A 14108-nucleotide genomic window follows, 5' to 3' on the forward strand; every position below is an offset into this window, starting at 1 on the left:
TATCCCATTGAATGAATAATCAAATTTATTCATCTATTCCTCTACTGAAAGTAATCATGTAGCTTCCAGTTTTTCTACAAACGATACTGCCATAAGTGTCTTTGTATATGTCTCTTGGCATATACCTGTAAGAATTTCTCAGCTTTAAATCTAGAAGTCAATTTTCTAGGGCTTATAAATGATTTTTTTCTATTTTATTTTATATTAACAAATTTCTCTCAAACACTTGTATCCATTTATACTTCTATTAGCAGTATATGATAGTTCCTATTTTCTTATTACCTTGCATATATATATGCCACTTATACATGATATAGGTAATACATATATACTAAAAAGTACTATTCCAATGGGCATGAAATTGTATTTTTTTAAAAAATTGTCTTTTCCTCAATTACTAGCAATGTTGTGTGCCTTTTTACCTGCCTGTTAGACATAGGGATTTTCTCCCCTATGAATTGTTTGTTCCTATCCTTTGCATATTTTTAAGCGGAGCTATTTCTTATTACATTATAGAAGCTTTATATATTCTGGATACTAATTCTATTATACATATTTAACTTTGTAAATAACTTTTATTAAAGTTAATATTTTTGATCTAGTCAAACAATTTTTTTCCTTTATGAGTTATTTTTATGTCTTATTTAAGAAACCCTATCTAGCTAAGGTTAAAAGCAGTCTATATTTTATTCTAAAAGTTTTGAAGTTAGCTTTTCTCATTTTGATCTTTAATTGGAATTTATTCTTGTATATGGTATAGTGTAATATACAGTATATACTATTTCCATCTGGGAGCCCATTCACTATTTTATTATACTAAATTTCTGTACGTGCTTGAATCTTTTTCTGGCCCTTTTCTGTTTTATTATTAATCTACTCACCTATCCCTAAGTTAACACCACACTTCAAATTTATTACTGCTATAAAATTTAGGTCTATTTATTTGATTGCATGACCCCCCTTGTTCATTTCCAAAACACTCTTGACAATTCTTGGACCTTTGTTTTTCCAGGTGAATTTTTCAGTCGGGTTTTCTAATTTCACAACAGTCCTCCTAAACTTAATGTAGGACTTTATTTTTGGACTGTATTAATGTTATAGGTTGAATGGGAGAAGATGACTGATAATTTGCATTTTTTAAAATCTGTCCTTAAAATGTCATTTCCTTTCTGAATAAATCTTTTGTTAGAAAGAGTACAAGGCAACTTACAGATGGTATTGTGAATTTTATCTGTGTGTTGATGTTCAGGCAAACTATTGGTTTTCTATGTTGACCTTATCTCCAGCAACCTTCATGAACTCTTATTAGTTCTAACAGCATGTAGTTGTTTTTTTTTTTTGAGACAGAGTTTTGCTTTTGTTGCCCAGGCTGGAATGCAGTATGCCATCGCGGCTCACCGCAACCTCCACCTCCCAGGTTCAAGCGATTGTCCTGCCTCAGCCTCCTGAGTAGCTGGGATTAGAGGCATGTGCCACCACACCCAGCTAATTTTTTTTTTTTTTTTAGTAGAGACAGAGTTTCTCCATGTTGGTCAGGCTGGTCTCAAACTCCCAGCCTCACATGATCCACCTGCCTTGGCCTCCCGAAGTGCTGGGATTACAGGTGTGAGCCACTGCGCCTGGACAGTTCTAATAGTATGTAGATTCTCTTGTAGATAATCATTTCATTTATAATTAATATTTTTCTTCCTTTCCAATCTTTATGTCTCTTTCTCCCTTCTTTTTCTTATCTAATTACTTTGGCTAAAATCTCCAATATAATAAAGAGTAGCAGTGATAGAAGATATCCTTGTTTTGTTTCCGCATTAAAGAATTTACTTCTAAACTTTCTGTAATCAAGAATAATTCTGGTAACATCTGTTTTGGTAAATGTTCTCTATCAATTTAAGGCACTTTTCTTTTAGTCCTACTAGTATGATAGTTAAGGCTTTTGTTCTTCTGTTCTCTCTGCCAAGGAACACTCTTCAAAAGTGCTATCTGCCTGGCTTGCTCCCTTACTTTTCTGTGCTCGGTGGTTCAAACGTTATCTCCTTAGAAACCTTCCCTGACTATCTCGTCATTCACGTTGCTTTATTTATCTTTATTATAATTACTGCCACTGGCATTTATCTGTTTGTCCAACATCCCCACTAGCTTATAAAGACAGAAGTTGGTATGATTTGCTTACTACTATATTCCCAACGCAAGGAACAGTACCTGGCAAAGAGGTTTATCTATGTATCTTTTTAAAAAACTAGCTTTGAGTTTTCTTGATCGAGCTTTTTTGACATCTCATCAGTTTTTATTTTTTGTTTTTCTTCTGCATTATTTGTATTTATGCTGTTAAAGTTGAATACAAAACACATTTTCCTCTTAGTTCTTTGTTTTTAATAAGCACACACAAGAAAGACTTTATCTTTCTATTCCTGAAAAATTTCCATTAACTGGAACCTACAAATTTTGCTACGTAGTATTTTGTTATTTAATTTTAAATATTTTGTAACTTAGTATTTGATGTCCATGTATATGTATGTATTTTATTTTTAAACTATCTACTACCCACCAATTATTTTTTCACTTCAGCCAGGGAATATGGTTTTCATGATGAAAACTTCCTTTGGGACCCAAGTCACAGTCATATTTTTTAAGAATCTATGTATCCTTTAAATAAACCTATATTCTCTATTTATCTGCTAGAGGGATTTCCATATAGATGTATATTTAATGAAGTTTATTAATTATGCTGTTTAAATAATTTGTTGCCATTTTATCTACCAGTTTCTGACATATGTTAAATATCCAACTACAACTGGACATTTATTAATTTCTCTTTGGAACTGTCAGTTTTTGCCTTCTTAACTCTAAGACTATACTGCTAAGACTACATTCTATATAAATAAGACTATAATTTTTACATTTTCTTGGTAGTATATTCCTTTTATCATGATCTAGTGTCCTTTAAACTCAGTAATGCCATTTTGTCTTAAGCTCTACTCTGCTGCATATTAATTTTGTTAAACCATCTTTCTTTTTGTTTTCTGGTTTTTACTACTGATGAGAAGTTTGTGGTCAGTCTCCCTTTCTTTGTGTAATTTATGCTTTTTAATTTAATCATGAGTTCATTTTAAGTGAGGATATTTTCTCCATGGAAGTCCTGTATACCTGGATTGGCATTAATTTCTCTTGTGATTTGAAATTTTTTAATTATGAACTTATCTTCACAAAGATTATTTTTCAGAGGAGTCTTATATCCTGTGGGTTACAGAAGCAGTTTCACATTTGTCTCTGCTGAATTTCTAAGGGTTTAATGGTTCCAGACCAATTTGTATATGGATTTATTGATTTAGAGTCCTTGTACCAGAAGGAAACTGTTATATCAAATGAAACTCCACATTCATCTATAAAACAGGCTTAAGGCTCTGGTTCTCATATTTTACCCTTCTACATGCCCTGAGCAAACAGCAAGCTTACCTGAAACTTCCTGGGTCTGTCTGTGGGTTCCCTGTTTTAGTCCCATTTCACAGGTAAACATCTCTCTTCAGGTTCTATGCTTTAGTTAATCAGTTCCAACTACTTTGTGAGGGCACAGAGTATGTGGCCTAGACTTTCCTATGAACATTAAGACATCAATCCCCAGCATTTAAGGTCTGTATGAGGACATGAAAACCACTATGGGTCATTTAGAAATTAGTTCCTGCTTACCACCTTTCTTAAGTAAGCTCCCCTGACTCCTTGTTACTAGCACTTATGAATTTAATTTCTCTTTCTTGATTTGAAGCTTTTATATATGAATATAACCTTTCTGTATATATCTTATCAAAAGTTTATGTCCGGAGTGTGGGGTGAAAATCCTGCCACAAGAGCTCAACTATACTGTCTAGGAGTCTTTTATTATATGGGTGTATACATATACTATATGTATACATATGAACTGTATACATGTGTGTATGTGTATATATGTATAATATACACACATATCTATACATATATGTGTGTATAATAAACACACATATCTATACATATATGTGTGTATAATAAACACACCATAGTTTTATATCAGTGTTAATGGAATATTTTTGAAAACTTCCCCCAAATTCCACCACTACAACCAATAAACTCTTTCCTTCTTTCCCATATTCTCTCCTGTATGTATTCATGAACATATCTAATTTTTAACACAGCTATAATCAAAGCAGGGTATTATTTAAATTTACCAAAATCATGTTCTACTAATAGTCTTCAAATTTTTAATGTAATGTATTTTTTGTAATATTCCATTTAGTGGATGTTTCAGTTTCCTGAACTATCACCTGAATATACTTTGATTGTTTCAATTAAAATAATGCTTCAGTGTTCTGCTTCAGATAACGACAAGTTAACATATATTAAACTTGCTACACATAACAATTATACATTCTGGACAAAATATAAAAACAAACATTAAGTCAAAAGAGTAATCAAAAGCAGGAAGCAACTGGAAGGAAGTTAGCCTTAAATGAGAAAACTGTACTGGTAGAATTTTTTTTTTTTTTTTTTTTTTTTTTTTTTTTTTTAGATGGAGTCTTGCTCTGTCACCCAGGCTGGAGGGCAAAGGCACGATCTCAGCTCACTGCAACCTCCGCCTCCTGGGTTCAAGTGATTCTCCTGCCTCAGCCTCCTGAGTAGCTGGGATTACAGGCGCATGTTGCCACACCTGGCTAATTTTTCGTATTTAAGTAGAGATGGGGTTTCACTGTGTTGCCCAGGCTGGTCTAGAACTCCTGAGCTCAAGCAATCCACCTGCCTCGGCCTCCCAAAGTGCACTAGTAGAATTTTTATAAGGCTTTTGCCTGAGGGTACTTATCAGCCCATGTGGCAATGGTCACTTAGACTGAAGCAGGAATCTGTTGTCTTGCTAGCTTAAAAAGGACAAAGTTTGGGGTTGCCAAGGCAGCTTAAAAGTGAAAGGTGAAATCCCAGAAAGGAAAGTGCTCCAAAATTTCTATATGAACTACGCCCAGTATTTGAATGACCCTAGTTTGAGGAAGACTCCAAGGTTCTTCACAAAAAGAAACAGCTGGAAGGTGGAAGGATCTGAGATGAGATTTCTGCTGCTGCCTGTCACAGAAAAAATAAAGTTGGGGTTTGAATCCAGCCACATTAGATGTCTACTAAGACAAAAAGTCAACACTCATCAGAGAAAAAGAACAGAATCCAAAGTCTGTAACATATCACTGATAATGCCCATTACACAAGCAAAATACACTATAGTGAACAAACAGGAAAAAAAGACCTAGAGTCAAGAGAAAAAGCAGCTCACAGACACTAAATCCTGAATGATCCAAAGTGTCAGAATTAGCAGACAAGGACTTCAAAGCAAGTATTATAAACATGTTCAAGTATTTAAAGGAAAATATGGTCATAATAAATGTTCGCATGGGGAAATCTCAGCTGAAAAATGGGAGTTATGAAAAAAACCAAATGGAAGTTCTAGAACTTAAAAGTTATAATGTCTGAAATGAAAAATTCATTGGATGACCTTAATTTGAGATCAGATGGCAGAAAAAGGGTCACTTAACTGGAAAATCAATAGGTCTATTGAATGTGAAGAAAAGACTTTTTAAAAATAATAAACAGAGCTTCAGAAATTTAAAGTGCAATATCAAGTGGTCTAACTATGTACAATGGGAGAGGAGAGATAATGAGACAGAAAAATATAATGTTTAATAAATGGCCAAAGTCTTCCCAAATCCTATGAAAAACACAAACTTCTAGATCCAAGAAGTTCAGCAAATTCCAAGCAGGATAATTATAAAGAAACCCACACATAGTCAAAAGGATCAAAAAACAAAGATAAAAAGCACACTGTGAAAGCAGCCAGAAAAAAGTAACATTGCATGCAGTGAAAAAGTTGTACGAATGAAACCTGACTAATGATACCTGACTTCTACATAGTAAACTGATTTGCAGCAGAGGTACCAAAGCAATTCGAGGGACAAAAGAAAATCCTTACTACAAATCCTGGTGGAGTAACTAGACACATCTGTAAACAGATGTACAAACCTCATACTATAGAAAAATTTCAGCTGAAGCTTAAAGTGTCTAGAAGAAACCATAGGAGAATATGATGTGAGAGCTGACAAAGATTTCTTAGGGTTACAGAAGCAATAAACATTTTTTTTTTCTTTTTCTTTTTGAGACAGAGTCTAACTTTGTCACCCAGGCTGGAATGCAGTGGTGCGATCTCGGCTCACTGCAACCTCCACCTCCGGGGTTCAAGTGATTCTCCTGCCTCAGCCTCCCCAGTAGCTACGCCACCATGCCCAGCTGATTTTTGTATTTTTAGTAGAGATGGGGTTTTCCCATGTTGGCCATGCTGGTCTTGAACTCCTGACCTCAGGTGATCTGCCCATCTCGGCCTCCCAAAATGCTGGGATTACAAGCGTGAGCCACTGCGCCCCACTGCAATAAACATTTTTAAAAAGGCTTTGGGAGGCCAAGGCGGAAAAATTGCTTGAGGCCAGGAGTTTGAGACCAGCCTGGGCAACACAGTGAGACTCTATTTCTACAAATTTTTTTTTTTAAAAAGCTAGGTGTGGTGGTGCATGCCTGTAGCCCTTAGCTACTTGGAGGCTGAGAATCGCTTGAGCCCAGGAATTCAAGGCTTCAGTGAGCTCTGATCATGTTACTGCAATTCAGCCAGGACAACAGAACAAGACCCTGTTTCTAAAAATAAAAATAAATCAGACCCCATCGAAATAAGAATAAACTTCTATTCACTGAAAGACATCAATTAAGACAGTAAAAAAAAACTACATAAAATACTCAAAAAACATAACTGACAAAAGACTTACGCCCAGAATACATAAGGAACTCCTACAACTCCGTAGTAAAGACAGGTAACTCAATTAATAAAGAGCAAACAACTGGAATAGATATTTCACAAAAAAGGTACACAAATGTCCAATAAACACATGAAAAGATGTTCAAGGAACCAAGCCACCAAGGAAATACAAATCAAAATTGCAACAATACACCAGTAGGAGGCTTAAATTTAAAATTCCAAAAACCCAAATATTGGCAAGGCTTTGAAGCAACCATAACTCTCATACATTTATGGTGGGAATGTGAAAGGCAAAACCACCTTGGACTAGTTTAGCATTTAGACATAAACCTACCATAAGTATTTATCCAACAGGAATCAAACTAGATGTCCACAAAACAGATGTTGAAGAAAAAGAATGTTCATAGCATCTTTATAATAATTCCAAACTGGAATCAATCCAAATGATGTCAATGTAAGAATAAATAAACGCTTTGTGGCATAGTCACACAATGGAATACTACTCAGCAATTAAAAGTAACCCATACATACACAGAGGAACATGGATGAATCTAATAAATATCATACTGAGCCATATAAAACACCTAGAAAAGTTCATTCTATGTGATTTTACTTATATGAAGTTCTAGAGTAGATAAAATTAATCCATGGTAAAGGAAAAATTAGAAAAAGTATCTGTCTCAGGATGAGGCTTCCCTGCTCACTGGGAAGGATCATGTACAGACAACATAATGCAATGCTCCATTTCCCCTTTTCAGGAAAGAATTTTGTCCACTGCTGGGAGTGCAGTGCAGTGCAGCACAAAGCCATGGGTGTCTGTCAGCATTCAGTGTCTGTACCCTTGGGTATGATTGCTTAGGCTGAAGGAAATATCACTTCTCAAGGTCATACCAATTTCCAGGGACAGCCCATATCTAGACACTAATCAACATGGGGATATTAAGGCCCAGCCCCTTCCCCCAACCTGGGACAGCTTTGATTGGTCATTCTATCTTCACAACTCTTCAGCATTGCAGTTCAACTTCCCCTCTGCCCAAGCTGTTTCCTTCCCATCCATTCCCTTCCATAGATATGAATCACAAAAGCATTCCCTAATAAAGCAGTTCTTAAAAAAATATGATTCCTGGACTAACGGTATCAGTATTCCTGGGAACTAGTTAAAATGCAAATTTACGGGTCCCACTACAGACCTACTGAATCAGACAGCAGAAGCACCATCTACACATGAAGAGCTTCCTATCAACTTTTTGTGCCCCACTCTTAAACATACTCAGATGGACAGACAACTGGAAAAAACTCTCTAATATGAAAGACAGGAAAAAAGGGGGTGAAACTCTTACTTGGAAGAAATAACACTATGCAAAAAGAAAACAAAATTTTAATCCTCACAAAGGTTAAGGGAAGACACTGCATTCAAGAAACACAAATTGGATACTATATACATATATTTTTAAAGTATATTCAGAAAGTTAAAAAGAGAATCTTAGAAATTAAATCTATTTAGGCTGGCTATTTTCTGTCTGCTCTTTGAAATCACTCTCTACCCTCTGTGATAACCCAGGAAGCTGGACTTTTCACCATCAGTAGGGCTCCCTTCCTCTCTGGCCAATGTTTGTCACTGGACAGAGGTAGGGATGTAAAAGAAGAGAAAGCACCTGGTTCTCTCTGACAGGCAATGAGTTAGTGGTTTGGGTAACTGTGGTTTTTCTCAGCAGGTTTTGTAATATCTTTTTGAGTCAATAAATTATAAGTTCCTAAAGCTTTGATTAAAAAATTAAATGTATGAAAATTCAAGTAAATAAAATTTCAAATAACAAAACCTCAAAGTTATCAAAAAAGAAATGGAATTACCTATGGACAAAGGAGTTAGAAGAATATATTTGCAATTATCTATCTTTTTACCATTACTCCAACTAGTTAAGAAAGCATTTTCAGCAGCTGGAAAGAGATGCACAAAAATACACGTATCACTCAATAATAAACCACCAATGCACATCTGAGCCTGCACTTTATAAAAGCAGATAATATTTGACTTTTAAATATTTCATAATTTAAATGTTCATTTATTATTTTGGGGTTTCTTAAATATTTTTATTTTATACATGTTTATTTCAATTCAAATTTTGACAGACTAAAAGACTGTATTTTATTAGTCCATTTATAGGCAATTTTGCAACACTGATTTCTTGTGGGAAAAAAAAAAAAACCAGACAGATAGTAATTATTACGATCTGTGGAAGTGAATGACCAGGAAAACCGACCTCTTACTGCAAACCAAGCACATGGAGATAAGCCCACCCATGCAGCAGCAGTGTCTTGATGACCAGCTGAATGGAGATATAACATCTTATGTTGTGCCCAGAAGGTAGGGTAAGGCTCAAGGCTGCAAGGGGCAAAATGTTCTCATAAAGGCAAGATTCAGGTGCTGCTTGCTGGAGCACTCCACAGACACACCCTGTCTGTCCCAGTGGCTTGTGACTGCCACACAGCAACAATGAACACAATATACTCTCACTCTCACTCTCAGAGCAAGTATCTTCCCCTTATGAGAGAATGAATTCAGGCAATTCTTTACACAAATGACAGCATTTGTTCCAAGGCACCAACAGTATAAAGCTTTTTAGAAAATACACAGAAATAAACAGACTAAACATGGGAATTAGTTCTTAATGGTGGAATCTGTTACTACTGTATCTAGTGTAATAATAACTTCAGATAGATTACAATCAAAATGCCTATCAAATAGACTGTGCTGTGTGAGGGAATGTCTGACCAAAGTGTATTCTCACAGGCACTTTGGGTGCTGGCTGGTAAGCGCTCACAGGGGTTCTTCTCAGTGCCAGAGAAGCTGAGCATCACATGTATTTGTAAAATCCTTCTCCAGACTTCTTGCCAAGCTTCTTCTCTGCCATCAGCCTTTTCAAGGATGGGCTGGGCTGAAATATGGGGTTCTTTGTATCTATTTCATGCCATCCATCCATGATGAACTGCACAGAATCCAGCCCAACATAAACTAGAAGCTCAAGTGAGCCCATGGGGTACCTGGCTCCTAACTTCATAGCAGTGTCAGTGTTGTCCTTGGATACGTCACCTCATTCATGCAGCCTGACTGCTTCCATGAGGTGTTGAAGCCTGAGACAGCTGACAATAAACCCAGGAGTGTCCTTGCAAGGAACAGGATGCTTTCCCAGGGTTTTGCTCAAGTTTACCAAAGATTCAAATGTCTTTCGGGTGGTCATTGGTGTTTTAAAGACCTCTACAAATTTCATCAGGGGCACTGGGTTGAGTAAACGGAGGCCAGCAAATCGGTCTTGTTTGGTGGTAGCATTGGCTATGCTTGTAATTTGCAAAGAGGAAGTGCTGCTGGCAAAGTTGTATGTTCAGCAACAAACTTGTCCAACCTCTTGGAGAGCTTGATTTTCACCTTTAGATTTTCTACAACGGCCTCTACCACCAGCTCTGTGCTGTGGACTACGGATATTGCATCTGTGCTGGTTGATATGCTGCTTACGGTTTTCTCCACAAATTCATCAAAAGCCTTAGGGTTTTCTACAAACAACTTCTTTGTCACTTTCCTAAGGCTTTTCTCAATTCCCTCTTTATATTTTGCCAAGATGTCCTCTGTCTGGTCTAGCAACACTACTGTGTGGCCGGTCACTGCAGCAACCTGTGTGATGCTGATGACCATCATGTGCTTGATGATGATTTTTCTTGCCCAAGGATGTGGACAAGGAAGACAAAGAGTGCATGAACTGCCTGGTGATGAAAGCCATGGTGCAGTGGCGGCGGCGACTGCAACAAGACTCAGGTAGGAAAGGCGCGTGTGGTGTGGGGACCAGCAGACGGGCAGCCTCTGAGGCCATTTTTTATTTTTGAATAAAATGATACTACTAATTTTATCTGCAAATAAGTTTTGTTCAAATGACAATGTATGCTCAACATTAATATTTTTCTAATTTTTTAAATTGATGATTGTTGATAATTGATAATGACAGGCATTGAACTTCCTGTTTTGCTGATTTTTAACTTTTACAAAAATTTTAATTAAATAGTATCAGTCTGGTATTTTGGTATTAGATTTTAAAAAACAAAATTTCAGTACCATAATTGTGCTGTGGTATCATAACTATTACATTTATGGGACATGCTAACTACTCATCTTCTGAATCTTTCAAGATCTACATCTCAAGTCATATTACCAGAATGTTATTGATATAAAGTAGTAGGGAAGAGGGGGAAAACACCAGCAATAAAGCAGATAAAAATTTAAGCAACAGAGATATGGCTTGAGAAAGCATATTGTGTTTTCTCTAAATCAAACTATAGGGTGAAGCTAGATAAAGCTTTCTTATCTAGGGGGGCTACACAAAAGAAATAATAAATTTTAGGAAGCATGTGTTTAAAAATTAAAAAAACTTAGTCTAATCCTACTTTCTCACAAAGAAATGTCACAAAAATACCATGTAATATTTCCCTTTATTCAAATTTAAAGATGATACAATAAATAAATTAGCAGTCATGGGCCAAACATATATAATACAATGTAAGCAATAGTATGACAGAAAGAACATTTAGATATCTTGTTTGCTAGAAACATTTCAGAAACTTTCCCCAGTTTCAACAAATCGTTGATAAACTATTTTTTACTGCAGAAAATATTCTAGGAGACTCTCACTTGTCCCTTCCAACACCAAGTTTAGCCTCTATCTAAAAGTTCAATGCTATTTTTACATTTATTTGGAGTCCTCAAGTCTGAAGTCAGAGTGACTCACAATTCCTATATACTTGATTCAGATTTCTTGTGTTATAGAAACAGAGGTATCTGTGAATACCAGATACTAGATTTAACCCAAAGACAATCTGAGATAGAGGAGGTATACTATAATAGATCAACGAGAAGAAGCTCTTACATTCTATCCTTACCAGGACAAATCAAACTCTTAGCTTCTACCCCTATAAAATAATTAATTCTGTTAAAAACACATTGACTTCAGATCCCTTTTGCAGGTTGTGACTTGGCTCGCAGTCCATCATAGCAAAACTTATTTTTACCTTATACTTGCTTATATTAAATGAAAACTATTTACTTTTACTTTTGTTTGCTCATATGCTATAAAACAAAATTTTTTATATTTAAAAAATAATAATAGTCATAATAGTGGCTAATGCTAAAAAGGTGTAGCCAGAAAAAAAGGAAATAAAAAACATTCGGAATCACACCATGAAGACATTTAAATTCACTTGCTTTGTCTTCTTAAAAATAACGGATTCTGTTGGTAAGGATGGGGAGAAATTGGAATCCTTGCACATTGCTTGTGGGAATGAAAGATGATATGGCTGCTCTTGAAAAACTTGACATATCTTCAAAAAGCTAAAACAGAGAATTACCACTTGACCTAACAATTCCACCCAAAGAAATAAAAATAGGAATGCAAACAAAAACCTCTACACAAATGTGCTGATGTTCATAGCAGCACTGTTCACAAGAGTCAAATGGAGGAAACAACCCAAATGACCATCAGTGGATGAATGGATAAACAAAATGTGATATATTATTAAAATGAAATATTATTCAACCATAAAAAGGAATACAGTATCAACACATGCTACAATATGGATAAACCTTGAAAACTTTATGCTAAGTGAAAGAACGCAGACATAAAAGGTCACATATTGTATGACTCCCTGTATACAAAATCTCCAGAATAGCTATATCCAGAGAGATAGAAAGCAGACGAGTGGTTGGTTGGGGTTGCGGAAATGAAGAGTGACTGCTTAATGCATATTCCTTTTGGATGATGAAAAATGTTCTTGAACTAGATAGAGGTGATGGCTACATAACACTGTAAAGTTACTAAATGCTACTGAATCATACACTTTATGTGGTTAATTTTTATGTTATTAATTTTACTTAATAAAAAATAATTAGGATCATAAAATTAAGAAAAAACTTCCTTTAGATACTACTAGTGCCTAATCAACAGATTCCAAACTATCAATTCTGTTTCTCTCTGTAATCCAAGTTGCCTTTGAAATAGTCATTGTTCTTAGTGCTTGCCTGCTCTTATGAATTTTAGAGACTCTACTTTTCATGAAAGGAAATTAACCAAAGACCAGTGTTTCTCAACCAGGTACTGACATTTAGGATGGCACCCTGCTTTACTTTATGGGTTTATCAAATGCATTATAAGATGTTTGGAATCGTACAATGGTGTTCACTAAATGCCAGCAGTGCTTCCTAGACATTCTGACAACTAAAATTGCCCCACATTATTTCCACGTTTCCAGTTGAGAGCCACTGCTCTAGAACAAAATGACATATGCTATGTATTGTGTTACATTATAAGAAGTTCCCTAATATACGCAACTCAATGCTCTACAAATGAGTCATTTCAAAAGCTCACACGTTTTTATGTATGGAAAGTAAACTTCTTGCTTTTGACATAGGATGCTATAAATATTTATTGCTTTTACTGTTGTTCTAAACATAAAATCTAATTTCAGCCAGAAGAATGAACTTTATCATAAGGTAACTTGTGCCTGATATTTGATTACTAGATCATATTACACAAATGAATTTTCAACTTCTATTAATAACATTATTTCATTCATATATTTTCTTTGCTTTTTAAAAAATATTATCAGGTTCCAAATATATAGGAAAGTTGTAAAGAATAATATAATACCCATGTACCTGCTAGCCAGTTTGAACAAACTTGAACTTTTTCCTTTTTTCTTTAAGGAAGAAAACTTTACAGATAAAGTCCCCATGGGATCTTTTCCTATCTCATTCCACCATTCCTTTCTCAGTGGTGACCGCTATCCAGAAGTTGTTATTATTCCCATGAATGTATATACATTTACTACAAATGCTGACTATCTCCATAAACAATACAATAGTTTTGTTTACTTCACAGGCATGAAGTTCTGCGGCATGTATCACTCTTTTTTTAAAAAAAATTTACTTAATAGGCATTAGAAGTTTATCTATTCTGATACATTCTAATTTACCCATTTTAACTGTTACATAGAAGTGTGGATTCAATTGTGTGTCCAGACCCCTCCCCAAATTTGTATGTTGAAGCCCTAACCCCCAAGTGCTGTATCTGATGGAACGGATACAGCACTCGGAAGGAATCAACCCTGCTGGCACCTTGATCTTCGACCTCAAGCCACCAGAACTGGTAAAAAAAAAAAAAAAAAAAAAAAAAATTTCTATTAAGCCATCAAGTCTGTGGTACTTTGTTATGGTTGCCCTAGCAAATCAATATGCACGGTATTCCATTGTTTGAACATACCGCTTTAT

The 14108-nt window shown here is 35.4% G+C and overlaps 1 protein-coding gene and 1 pseudogene across 4 annotated transcripts in view; both read right to left on the minus strand.

The window, feature by feature from the left end:
- RFX7 (regulatory factor X7) overlaps positions 1–14108 on the minus strand; it is a 148555-nt gene that overhangs the window by 85742 nt on the left and 48705 nt on the right. The window lies entirely within an intron of this gene.
- LOC129527179 (hydroxyacyl-coenzyme A dehydrogenase, mitochondrial-like) lies at positions 1291–13997 on the minus strand (annotated as a pseudogene).

Source organism: Gorilla gorilla, chromosome 16 (assembly GCF_029281585.2).
Source record: "Gorilla gorilla gorilla isolate KB3781 chromosome 16, NHGRI_mGorGor1-v2.1_pri, whole genome shotgun sequence".
Classification (NCBI taxonomy): Eukaryota; Metazoa; Chordata; class Mammalia; order Primates; family Hominidae; genus Gorilla; species Gorilla gorilla.